The sequence below is a fragment of the Phocoena sinus genome, chromosome 17, assembly GCF_008692025.1.
Source record: "Phocoena sinus isolate mPhoSin1 chromosome 17, mPhoSin1.pri, whole genome shotgun sequence".
Classification (NCBI taxonomy): Eukaryota; Metazoa; Chordata; class Mammalia; order Artiodactyla; family Phocoenidae; genus Phocoena; species Phocoena sinus.
The window spans coordinates 792,910-806,656 of record NC_045779.1 but is presented as its reverse complement, the minus strand read 5'-3'; positions in this window follow the sequence as shown (position 1 = coordinate 806,656).

Here is a 13,747-nt window from a genome sequence, read left to right as displayed (position 1 = left end):
AACCGAAGAACCTGGGGCCTGAAAGAAAGCGGGTCCTTGGCTGCTGTGCCACCTGACTTCTCTTGTGTCCCTCGTGGGGGGCTTTTCCAAGAGGCAATACGTAAATAGGGCATATTATTTCATTACACATATGTCATATACATACCTGTATACATACACATATAGGTACATGCTACTTAAAGAGAAAGAGACTAAGGTTGGCTTCAATAGCACTTTGAAATCCTCCTCTAGGGGGCGCCTGGGAGGGGGGAAGCAGAGGCAGAGACCTGAGCCCCCAGCTGCCTGCTCACTAAGCCACTTTTCCCAAAGTTCCCAACTTCTTCATCACCTGACAGATTGCAGGACGAAATCATCAACCGTTACATCTAATTGCTCTACGAATATTACTGGGCGTCTGCTGTGTGGCGAGGACTGTAGGCCGAGGGCTGGACTGAGGGGCCCTCTGCTCCCCTGAGGACCCCTCACGGGACCAAGCGGGACCCCCAAGTCCACGCACTCCCCAAAACCTTAGCATAAATAAACACCTCGTGCTTTAAATGTATGTGTGAAGAGTCTGTTGCCACAAAAAAGAAGCGAACAGACTTGGACGTGAACCAGGATATTTACCCCTGGAACCAGGCTAAGGTAAGAGGAGATCTGGGATTGTTTTACATGGCAATTCCACTGGTATTGGCCCACCATTCAGTTTTATTTATAGAGTGTCAGTAAGATGGATTCAGAACAGTAGATAGAGAAAAAAATTAGAGCTTTCCCACATAGCTCACAATCAAAATTAATTTAAAACAAAAGCCCGACGCATATGACAGATCAAGGCAGTGCTCCCCACTGACGATAAAGTATTATTATTTAAGTGCAGAGGATAGTAAGCCACGTTTTAATATCATTCTAAGCCTTTAGAGGAAAGCAAAATCAGTTTAATTTCTTTTATAAAAATTAATCAACATCTGTTATCTCTGCCAACACATGCATTACAACAAAGTGAAAGCAAATCTGAAATTAGGAACTCAGGAAAGTATCTTTATTCAGAGAACCACCATCTAGGTTCCAAATCTCACAGTAAAAACCAAACAGCTGAAATTTAAAATATATTTTTAAATATAAAAAATGTTTAATATAAAATAAAACAAATTTCCACCACTGCCCGTTTTCTGGGACATCTTGATGGCAACTTTAAAAACTCTTTTTTTTTTTCGGTACATGGGCCTCTCACTGCTGTGGCCTCTTCCGTTGCGGAGCACAGGCTCCGGACGCGAAGGCTCAGCGGCCATGGCTCACGGGCCCAGCCGCTCCGCGGCATGTGGGATCTTCCCGGACTGGGGCACGAACCCGTGTCCCCTGCATCGGCAGGCGGACTCTCAACCACTGCGCCACCAGGGAAGCCCTAAAAACTCATTCTTAAAGCACACAGCCGTCTCTAAAGGATGGATTGCCACAATGCTCCCAAAGCCCCTCTGTTTGCCTGTCTCACAACATGTTGAATGTGTGATACGTGTTGGATATACCCAGCTTGGACGTTCCCCAACGTTTTTGATGGTAAGATTCAAGGACGGCCGAGAAAGTGTCTGGACCTCGCTGCCGCCAGGTCCTCACACCCCTCCCTGCCCGGCACCCCGCACTTTCCCACACAGCGCAGGACTCCCACGGGAACCGGCCCCAGCCTGGGATTCTTTTTATGAATCATTCTCGAATCTCGGCTCTGCCACACTTCGAGATACTGGCTGTTAGCAAAGCGTTACCGCAGCAAAAGGAGGGGGCAGGCACGGCGCCCCCACCCCTGGCCGCTGGGCCCAGATCAGAGCAGCAGCCTAGTCGGGCCCTGCACCCTGAGCTGAGGCTGAGGGGGCTGAGAGGGAGGCCGGCCCAGCAGGTGGTCACTCCGGAAAGATCCAGACCCCGTGAGAAGCGGGGCGGGCTGCTGTGGGACCCGGCGGGGACGGAGAGACCCTCGCAGGCTCCTTCCGGGGGCCTGGCCGCGCCTGCTCTTTGGCCGGTGGACGCTCCGGTTCATCAGGGGCACCAGTGTTCACACAGCCGACGTCCTGCAGGTTTTGACTGAGCCTTCAGGAAGAGAACGAACTAAACTGCTGTTAGCTTCTCCCGTCAAAGCCACTTTTCTCAGCTTTCTAAAAATGATAACTAACTTCTGATTTAGGTCTCGCCAGAATAATGTCTTTACCCAGTATGGTAACTGTTTATATTTTGTTCTTCCTATTTTGTCCTCTGCTGTTGAAAATGTCGATTTTCAGAATTAAGACCAAATCAGGGGGAAGAAAAGTCATTTCAGAACAGAAAGGCGGCTACAAAGCCCAGCCCGAGCCCAGTCAGGGTCTTGACTCCACTGCCGACGGCAGCGCTTCAGTAACAGGCCTGCCTCTGGCGGAGTCTGGAGGGCGGCTCCCCAACGGGCCCTGTGCTGGCCGGACAGGTTAGTAGGTCCAGGATGCAGCCTCCAAGGGGCCCCAAGGCCGCCCTGCAGTGGGTGGGGTGCAGTCCCCCCACCTGGTCTCTCCTGCCAACCTGCAAGGAATCAGTGCAGGCCTTCAATCGGCGCATCACAGTTATGTTTAAAAAATTCTTCTTCTTCGGGCTTCCCTGGTGGCGCAGTGGTTGAGAGTCTGCCTGCCGATGCAGGGGACACGGGTTCGTGCCCCGGTCCGGGAAGATCCCACATGCCGCGGAGCGGCTGGGCCCGTGAGCCATGGCCGCTGGGCCTGCGCGTCCGGAGCCTGTGCTCCGCAACGGGAGAGGCCACAACAGTGAGAGGCCCTCATACTGCAAAAAAAAAAAAAATTCTTCTTCTTTGCAAAGTTATCAGATCGGGAACTTTCTTCAAATTCTGCTTTAAGCTTCTTCTCCTCAAAATACAAATGAGACAGAATCTTCCTGGGAGGCAGGATGAAACAATGAGCAGCGCGCCGGGTCTGAGGATGGACTGTCCCCTCACGACGGCCCGGCATCCCAGCCGGCAGCGATGTCCACGTAAAGCAAGGTGTCGGGTGAGGCCGTGGGCCTTCCAGGCTCCTCCCTGGGTGGCTCTGTACCACCTGGGACACAGGCCTGGGAGCTTGTTCAGAAGACGAATCCCAGAGCATCTCAGCAGAGGACGCAACCCGGAGTCTCAAGGCGGGTGGCATCCCGGGGCCCACGTTTTCACCAAGGTTCCCTGTGGGTCTTGTGCGTTTGGAGACAGAGTGAGGGTCCCCTTAGATCCTTCCCAACGCCCTGGTGTCTGCTCTTCGGAAGAGCTAAGGTTTACCCACCCCGACCCCCCATCCTAGAACGTGCGACTCCCAAGTCAGGGACACCTACTCTAGGCTGAAAGAAGGAGTCGCAGTCGCCTCGGTGTCAATAACTCTACGAGCTGCTAATAGACCTGCTTCCCTTTCTAATGATTAAGACTGAAAAAGAAACACCTTTTACGGAAAATCTGGGCAGTGGTCCAAAGCCTTCATGCCAGAAAATAATACTTTGCGTTCTTCTTTGAGACAATCTCTCAGGAACGTATTTGCTGTGAACAGGCAGCTGTTCTCCTGGACTTTTTCCTCCTGAGAGAACCTTGCTCTGTTCGGTGGTTCTTAACCAAGTTCACGTCCCCTGTGACCCCTACAACTGAAAGAGAAGCCGCGTCCCCTGGGGAGTCCGAGGCTTTCTGTTGTCCAGATAAAGAAGCGTTTTCTGGTGCCATAGTTTCCATGGGGAAGCAGGTTTATAGCTGGATGGAATTACAGGAAATCTTAAAATTCCTTCAAAAGCAGGACATTCCCTGGAATGTCCTGGGAGGGGGCTCCTCGCGGGCCTGTTTCAGGGAACAGTGGGGGTGAGGGCGAGACAGGCGGAGCGGGAGGTTCTGCAGAGAAGGGCATCCGCCCCCCTCGGCCGCCGCCCAGGCAGGTGAGGCGGGGGAGGGGCGCGCGCTCAGCCCCTCGCTTCGCTGCCCTTTCATTCAATCCAGCAAGCGTGTTGCAGAGCCCAGCCGAAGCCCCGCCCCCTGCAGCGGCCGGACCCCGCCCGTCTTCGCTCCCGGGACAGCCCCCGCCCCTCGGTGGGGCGCGGGCGGCGGGACCCTCCTGCTGCGGCTCGGAGACCCCGTCCTGCTGAGACGCAGCGGCGCCTGCGCGCGGGGAGCTGGGCGGCGCCGCCGCCAGGAATCGGAGGCTCTGGGAGCCGCGGCCTCGGGAGAGCCGCAGGCCGGACTCACGTGTGTCGTCTGAGCGGCTCCCTCCTGCCTCTGCGCCCCTCCGCCGTTTGGGGAACGGGACGCGGTCCTGGGCCCCAACGGGCCGAGCCCCTGTGTTCTTCAGACGCCCCGCGCCTGCCTCCCCGGGGGCCCCTCGGGGGACGTGGGCGATGTCCTCGCACGACTCCCCGGACGGGGACATTCCTGCCGCGCGCGGCCTGACCTCCCTCCCCTCAGCTCCCACCCCCAGCTCTTCGAGGTCGGCGTCTCCCTGCCTACAGCCCCCGCCGGCCCCCAGTGTCCACGTGGGACGGGAGCACGTCATGGAGCTTCTGCCCCAGCAGGCGCTGACCTGGGACACGGAACGGACGTGCCAGACCTGCTGAAAGATCCGGTTCCTCGCTCGTCCCCATCTGCTGGGAGGAGAAGGTGTCGCAGGAAAGGAAGAAAGTAACCCCTCATCACTAGCCACCCCTTCCCTATGACCTGTAGCCCCGATGACAAGGACTCTGGCCCCTCCCTACTCCAGCCAGCCACCCCAATCATGTTATACCAACTGAGGACAGAGAAGCTGGCAGGATGGTGATCTGCCCCCAGTCCTAACGGGGCTGTGGGTCTGGCCCGAGGAGGTGTTTTGCTGTCTAGACAATCGGAGTCAATTAATGAGCCAATTCGGCCACCTGCTGCAGGAGGGCGGAGGGGCAGAGCGTTTGATAGATTCCCCAGGTGTCCAGAGAGCTCACGATGCTGCGGATGGAAAGGCCTTGGGTTGGAGCAAAGAGGACCATGTGATACAGGCGCTCAGTCCCATTAACTTAGGTGACCCTGGGGTTGGGTTTCTTCACAGCAGCTCTACTGATGCTCCAGACGAGAGAATTCCTTGTTGAGGGGCTGCCCTGAGCACTGAAGGATCACCCCCTGCCCTGCTGCGACAACCAAAAGTGTCTCCGTACGTTGCCAGGTGTCCCTAAGGTGGTGCAGGGCACAGTTGAGAAGCCCTGTGAGCACAGGAAGCATCACCCAGCCAACATCACCTGGGCTGGTGTTGAGAAGGAGAATCATTGGCTTGTTTATTGAATTTTTTACACCTTATTTCAGTGATCTTTTCAGATAGTCAAACTCTTAATTCTTATGAAAATAAAAGACTCCTCCGAAATCCATCCAGAAGTTATTACCTGAATGGAATGGCTAGATATATAGATACCATAAATGATGTCACATCACTTCTATAGATTTATACATCACTTCTTCTAGTAGACACTAATTTCGGTGATTGGATTTTTGACCAAAACATCATCCAACCGGAAAAGGAAGCCCTACTGTGTGCCCAGCCCAGATTTATATGTGTTATCCCACCTACTCCTGAGAGACAAGTATTGCTTTCTCTTCAGAATAGTAAAACAGGGCTCAGAGATGTTAAATTATGTTGCCCCAAGGTCACACAGCTGTTGATTAGAAATGGAATTTAAATAGGTTTGAGGGTGAAATTCTTGGACCACAATGTCACAGTCCCATATTTCTCCTGGTCACAGACATCTGCTTCCAGGGCAGTGCCTTCAGCCCTCCTGTCCTGCCCGAGACCCCTCAGCTGCAGGCTCTCCACCTCACCACGGACTCTGCCCTGGTTCTTTGTAATCATTCCAGGAATTCGTGGAGCTGTGTTAAACCACCACTCATTATGGGCTTAAAAACACACACCTCGCTCTGCAAACTGGGGGCTGGACCACATAACCTCTGTGGACCCATCAACCCTAACATTCCACGTGTGAGTGACTCTGGTTTTAGAATTTTGTAGGACGTGACCATTGTTCCTGACATCTCGGAGTTGTTGTTTTTCTCGCGTTATTATCTCGCCGCTTCAACTCAGGTCGGTATTTCTCACCCTAGCACATCCTAGTTTCGTCTCCGTCATGTTGACTGGCAGCTCCATGGGATGACCTGTTCGTGTCCGCATCTCCGTATCTGGAGCCAGCTGTCAGCAGCTCTGCTTAGAGCCCACGGTGAGCTAGCTCAGCCACCACAGAGGAAGTGATTGTCCTACGACTTTTTAACATGTCTCATTTGTGGTTACAAGGAGTGAGTGAAAAGATGGGGAAAGAGGATAGAACAGGGTTTTCAAATTTGTTTGTTTGTTTTCAATTAACAAAAAACTGCTCAAACAAAATTTAAATGGAAGCCCAGTGTATTAAACAGATAAAAACAGAGTTGCTTTAAGTTAGTTTTTGGATAAAGGCCTGGAGTCTCACTTGATCATCCTTTACCTCCTATAACGAATGCCCTTTGTAAACTTCCTGCAGACCTCCTAGCACTTCAACAAACACCACTTTAAAACTGTTATCCTGATAAAAGCAATTATGGAAAGGCCAACAGGAACCTCAAAAGATCCACTCTTTCATAAAAGCAACAAGAACACTGGGAAAAAGTGCAAACTCAACCTTTTCAGAACTCTGGAAATTATCCAAAGGATTACAACAATCCAAGGAGTGTTTATTCAAGAAAAATGGCTGAATTTCAGTAAAAACAGTGAGCTTTGTGGCATTTTAACTTGGCCTATTCCAGTCTCCCTTGTATTCGTTTCTTATTGCTTCTGTAATAAATTACCACGAACCCAGTGCCTTAAAACTGCACAAATTTATCCTCGTACATTTCTGCAGGTCAGAAGTTTGACACGGGTCTCACTGGGTTAAAATCAAGATGGTGGCAGCACTGCATTTCTCTCTGCAGGATCTAGGGACCATCTGTGGTCAGGCTGCCCTCATCCTTGGCTCACGGCCCCTCCATCCTCAAGGCCAGCGGTGCAGGCTTGGGTCCTTCCTACATCACATCACGCAACGTTCTCTTTACTCCTCACCCACTTTTAAGGACCCGTGTGATTACATGGGGCCCACACAGACAGCTCAGAACAACCCTTTTTAAGATCAGCTAGTTAGCAAACTCAATTCCATCTGCAAAACTATTCCTCAAAAATGAAGGAGAAATTAAGACATTCCCAGATAAACAATAACTGAGAGAATTTGTCACTAGCAGTCCCGCCTTACAAGAAATACTAAAAGAAGTGTTTCAAGCTGAAATGAAAAGACATAAGATGGTAACTCAAAGGCGTATTAAGAAAAAAAGAGCACATTAAAAGTCAACTACACTGGTAAATATAAAAGACATTGTAGGGACTTCCCTGGTGGTGCAGTGGTAAAGAATCCGCCTGCCAGTGCAGGGGATACAGGTTCAAGCCCTGGTCCGGGAAGATCCCACATGCTGCGGAGCAACTAAGCCCGTGCGCCACAACTACTGAGCCTGTGCTCTAGAGCCCGCGAGCCACAACTACTGGCCCCGCGTGCCACAACTACAGAAGCCCGCGCGCCTAAAGCCCGTGCTCCGCAACAGGAGAAGCCGCCGCAGTGAGAAAGCCATGCACCGCAACAAAGAGCAGCCCCTGCTCGCCGCAACTAGAGAAAGCCCGTGCACAGCAACAAAGACCCAACAAAGCCAAAAAATAAATAAATTTTTAAAAAGCAACAAAAAAAGACAGTGTAAATATATTTTTGTTTGTGACTCTTTACCATACGATTTAAAAGATAATTGTATAAAGCAATAATTACTAAAATGTGTTGATGGGCTTGTAATGTATAAAGATGTAATTTATATGACAGTAATAGCACAAAGGAGGAAGATATATAGTTATATTGGAGCAAAGTTTTTGTATTCTTTTGAAATTAAGTTGGTATATTTCTGGACTAAGTGGTTTTAAACTGTGTGAATAATTAAAATTAATGGAGAAAAAGAGCAAAAAGCACATAACACATAACGAAAATAAATAGCAAAATGGAAGCTGTAAAGTCTACCTTATTATTAACTGCATTAAATGCAAATAGATTACACATGCCAATCATAAGAAAGACACTGGTAGAGTGAAATAAAGAAAACATGATCCAGTTATATGCTGCCTGCAAGAGACACACTTTAGATTCAAAAATACCAATAAATTTAAAGTAAAATGATGGACCCGCAGACTCACTGCAATACCCAACAAAATCCCAGCTTGATTCTTGAAGAAACTGACAAGTTCACCATAAAATGTATATGTCAAAGCAAGGGATGCAATATAGCCAAAACAGTATTGAAAAAGTAGAACAAAGTTAAAAGTATCACACTTCCTGATTTTAAAACGTACTGCAAAGCTACAATAACGAAGCAAGTGTGATATTGGCATAGTAGACATATAGAATAATGGAATAGAATTGAGAAAGCAAAATTTGACCCATACAACTATGGTCAATTGGGTTTTGGGGTTTTTTGTTCTTTTGTGGGGTTTTTTGGTCAATTGTTTTTTGACATGGTGCCAAGACAGTTAAATGGGGGAATAAATAGTCCTTTCAACAACCACTGCTGGAACTGAATATACACATGAAAAAAATGGACTAGGACCTCTACATCACAACACACAAAAACCGTCTCAGAATGGATCACACACCTACATGTGAGAGCTAACACTACAAAACTCCTAGAATAAAACATAGGAGCAAGTCTTCATGACCTTGGTTAGGCATGTGGTTCCTTTCTTTCCTTGTGATGTCTGTGACTTGGATATAATGCCAAAAGCACGAGTGACAAAGAAAAAATAGGTATATTGAACTTCATCAAAATTGAAAACTCTTGTGATTCAAAAGCATTTGTGTGCCAAAAAGTGAAAAGACAGCCCACAGAGAGAGAAAATATTTCCAAATCCTGAATATGATAAGGCACTTATATCAAGGATTTATATATATTTACTTACATAACATGGTTTCCAAGTTGATGAGACGGTCCATTGGCAGCTGAAGTCGGGAACTCTCGAATCTAAATAGTAACAAGACAAGTTTGAATAGATATTACTCTAAAGAAAATAAGCAAACAGCCAATAAGCACATGTAAAAAAAAAGATGCTCAACATAATTAGTCATAAGAAAAATATAAATTGAAATCATAATGAGATATCATTTCACACCACAAAGATGGTAAATCAATAAGGCAGACAATGACAAGTGTAGGTGAGGATGTGGGGAAATTGGACCTCACACACTACCTGTGGGATTGTAAAATGGTGGCACCTTTTTGGAAAACAACTTGACAGAAAGCCCGTCTTGGCTGGCTGCTGTGGCTAGAACTTCCAGTGATATGGAGTAAAAGTGATGACAGTGGGCCACTTTTATTCAAATTAGTATTTGGAGTCCCAGCCATAGCAATCAGAGAAGAAAAAGAAATAAAAGGAATCCAAATTGGAAAGGAAGAATTTAAAGTGTCACTATTTGCAGATGACATGGTACTTACTGTATATAGAAAATCCCAAAGATGCCACCAAAAAACTATCAGGACTCGTCAATGAACTTGGTAAAGTTGCAGGATACAAATTTAATATCAAGAAATCTGTTGTGTTTCTATACACAATGAACTATCAGAAAGAGAAATTAAGAAAATAATCCCATTTACAGTTGTATCAAAAAGAATAAAATACCTGGGAATAAATCTAACTAAGGAGGTAAAAGACCTGTACTAGGAAAACTGATGAAACACTAAAGAAAGAAATTGAAGATGACACACAAATGGAAAGACAAACTGTATCTCTACAAGTTTCCCTGGGACTCTCTGGGGAAACAGAAGGTTTTCTCATTACAATAAAACACATAACATGGTTCCCATGTTGATGACACATTCCATTGGCCGCCGAAGTCGGAACGTTGTCTGGAAGCTCAGAGGTATAGCTGTGTTAACAACAGGTGGTAGGTTCGTGGCCTGGAGAACTTCAGCATTTATCTTGCCCTTTAATCTTCCCGGCAGGAGGGAACAAAGCACAGCCTCTCCACATTGACCTGGCCTCCTGCCCCTCCCGAGAAGCCAAGGGTGTCAGGGCCGTACTGCTCAGTCCCAGGTACTGGGTAGTGTCAGGGTGCTGGCACCAACAGGTCCCTTCCTGTGTCCTGCACCTGTCACTGGACAAGATGTCACACAAGTGAGGCAGAACGATGTGGGGATGGGAATGGTATGGCCCCCTCGCCAGCATCCCTGCCCCAAACTCTACTCCCAGCTCCCGGCATGTCCCCCTGGTGGTCCCCTCCCAGTGATGTCCACCATTTCCCCGACCTTTGTTCCTGTAATACTTCTGTGTCATCAGGCTCACCTACTTGTCTTCCCAATTAGGCCACACCTCCTGAGAATGGGACCTAAAAGTGACATCACAGTGGCCGAGGTGTAGCCCAGTGAGTAATGAGGCCCCACAGAGCATCGGGGTCAGAGGCAAATGGTACCTTGAGAGAGGTCATCCGGGGCGATGGGAGGCTCACAGGAGCAGCCGTAAAGTTGTCAGCTTGTAACAGAACCTCATTTGCAAAGAGGCACAGACGCTGATGTTGAAGATGTTTAACATTTGCTTCCATAATATTCCTATATCCTAACTTCCATGGCAAACATTGTAAATATTAAAATCTATTTTAGCTGAAAAGTCCGGTGTACGTTCTGTGCACTATTTAATCTCTGTGTACACTAGAGGGTGAATTTAAACAGATTGATCCCTCACCCTCTGACGTTCGGATGTCTCGGGAGAAGAGGCACAACAGAGAGGAGTTTCCGGTTCCCCTCAAGGTACACTGCTGGAGACGTGCAACATTGCTGTCCGTGGAGGGGAGGACCTAGGCCAGCCCTGGCCATGGGGACTCAGGCGTGGACACACCTGGCCCTGCCGAGCAACTCCAACCCCAGGCTAGAGCATCTGGATTCACCCAGTGGGGTGTGAACACCCTCAGGGGCCAGCTGGGCTGCCAGGGGACCACGCAGGTGTTGCAGGAGATGGAGGTGACGCGGGGCATTTTGAAGGCAGCGCCTCCCTTCATCACAAGCACGATCCTCAGATTCCCTGTTGTTTTCTACCTTCACACACAGCGAAAGATCTCATCTCGGCCAGACCTTGGTTTTCTGGAATAACATAGCATAACCTTAGAATGGAATGGAACAGGCCATATTTTCCCGCTGTGACGGGTGTGGCTCCCTGGTGAACCGTGTAGCTGCACCCCCGCCACACTTTAATAAACAGCCGTGAGCTCTGAGCGCTCATTAGATGCTGGGCATTTATTTCGGATCCAACAATCCTGTGGATTAGATATCATTATTAGCCCCATTTCGCAGAGGAAAAAGCTAATGCATCAGAGGTTAAAGGGTGGACTAGGCCACGTCACAGCTGCTGAGGGAGCTTTGGGGTGTTTGAAGCAGCCCATCCAAGCAGCACCAGCCAGGGCAGGGCCTTCACTACGGCAACAACAACCCCAGGGCCGGCCGACATCCAGCTTGCCCCCCCTGCCCCTCCCCCGCCCCCCAGCCATGCTGCCTAATTTAGTTTAGTTCCAGAGAGTCAATAAATTTATTATTTTAAAGGAAAATGAAAACATTCCAGAAGAACATTCGAGTATAATTTCAAGCTCAAAAGAACACAAAGATCACTTTACAAAGAAGTTCTATAATGAATGAACTCTTCATGGGGGGTGGGGAGAAGAAGGAAAAATAAAGCTGGATATTTCCTCAGGATCAACTCAGCCCTTTAATTCTGACTCTCGGTTACTAACAAAATATTCTCCTGCTCAGAGCTTCACCCCACAGCTTTATCAAGCAGGAGGCTATGGGAACCTTCACCAAAAGTGATTCGTGTATTTTTCTAATAAATCATCAGCTTTGCTCTTGTCCTTTCAATAAAATTTTAGGAAAGAAAGAAAACTAAATTCTTCAGAATTCAAGACCTGTTGACAGATGTTGCTGTTTCCCTGGCTTTCCTCTGTAAAGTACTCCAGAAGAGTCAAAGGAAAGATACATTTTTACAAGAAAGAAATAGAAAAAGAATTTTAATGAAGAATCTCAATGGAAAGTAATACTAAGAAAAATATATTCATAGGGAAAGCAGAAGCCTCAGCTGGAGGGAGGGGGAGGGGGGAGGGGGAGACTGCATGACCTGGCCTTGTGCCCTCTCCCCGGGCACACGTAAAGGAAAATAAAAAGTGGGCACGCACGAACAAGTGAGTCTAACTGACCGCAGTCAGGTCACAGTGTTCTGCTGGGAATCCCCCGGAAAGGGCGCTGCAGGAAGTTCTGAAATCCTAACAGCTCAGGCCCAACACTGGGTTGGTTGTGTCCGTGAAGGTGTTCTCCGACCATCAACGATCAGCCAGCATGAGAGGTAACAAAGTTTTATAAGGAAGCCTCTAGAGAGAAAACAAGAGGTTTTAGTTCTCCGTTACCTGAGGGCTGCCGAGACCCAGGTAGGTGTTCAGCCGTCGGCCCGGTTCCTTCCCTGGAAGAGTGTGGGGGCGTTTCCTGTCCACCCTGCACTCCTAGGAAGACCAGCGATGGCCTCGTTCACACTGATCCCCAGGCGGCGGGACTCAGGGGCACCATCCCCATCACAACCATTTGGAAGGTGATTCTTCTGCCTACACACTGTAGATTCGCCGCCAGTTTTGTAGGACAAGTAGAAAAGGGAGAAGGACAAAGCAGGTAAGAACCGGCCAAACAATGTCCTTTAGCCTTGCTAAGACCCAAACCTGCACCTCCTTCCCGCAGTCACAGCTACGAGCCGCGCGCGTGAAGCCCTCTCCACACAGTGAAGGGCGCGGAGGCACCCGGTGGGCGCTGCGGCCGTGCGGGGTCCTGGGCACCGCTGGGACGCCTGGCAACTCTGGACTCACGGGAGGAGTGGGAGGGAAGCAGCGGGCGGTGCAATCAGGCTGCACTGAGGGCGTGTGCAGGAGGAACACCCAGGGCCACGCAGGACGGGGTCCTCAACGTGCTGCACCCTGTTCTGAGAGCAGCCCAACGCCAGGCACACCCACCCCTGATCCCTCCTCTAAGGGGCTCTCACACTCGGGGCCACTCCACCCGCCCTCGCCCACCAGGGCCAGCCTGGACACGCCCTGCGCCCAGAGCCCACTGCGGCCGTCACACCTGCCATCCTAAGGCTGCTGCTCTGCCTGGCCAGGTCCTTCCCACCAAATCACAGTACAGGAGCTCCCTCCAGACTGTAAGCCCCCGCTCCCTCCCTGACCTGCACCTGGCCTCCCCACGCCTCACCAAGGTCTGTAGTTAAGACAGGCAGGCAGCCCGGGGTCTACAGTGTCTGCACCCTCACACCTGCCACACCTGCCACCCAGCTGGCCAGGTGACTTCGCCTCTTGGGCGCTAATGAGCCACGCTTCTTCTAGATAAAGAAACGCCATCCCTGCTTCTCTGCTCTAGTGTAACAGCTGCTGTCTGTCCCACTCACTGGGAAAGGCAGAGATCTCTTTCTTCATTACTTCAAACTTTCCTTTAAATCTTCAGTTACAGTGTCTCATTTCAAACATCAGAGGTCTTCCTCCCACAGGCAAACTCCCAGGGGTGGGAGGAGCTCTGGGCTGGGAGTAAGAAGCTGCACACTGGGCCCAGGAACCTGGGCCGGGTCCCCTCCAAGCCCTGAGGCTCTGCATCCTTACTGAAACGGTGATGCTGGTCCCACAGAGCCCTGAGGATCGTGCCAGCCCTCCAGGGAGGCCACCAGAGTGGAGCTGGCTGGGTCAGGGC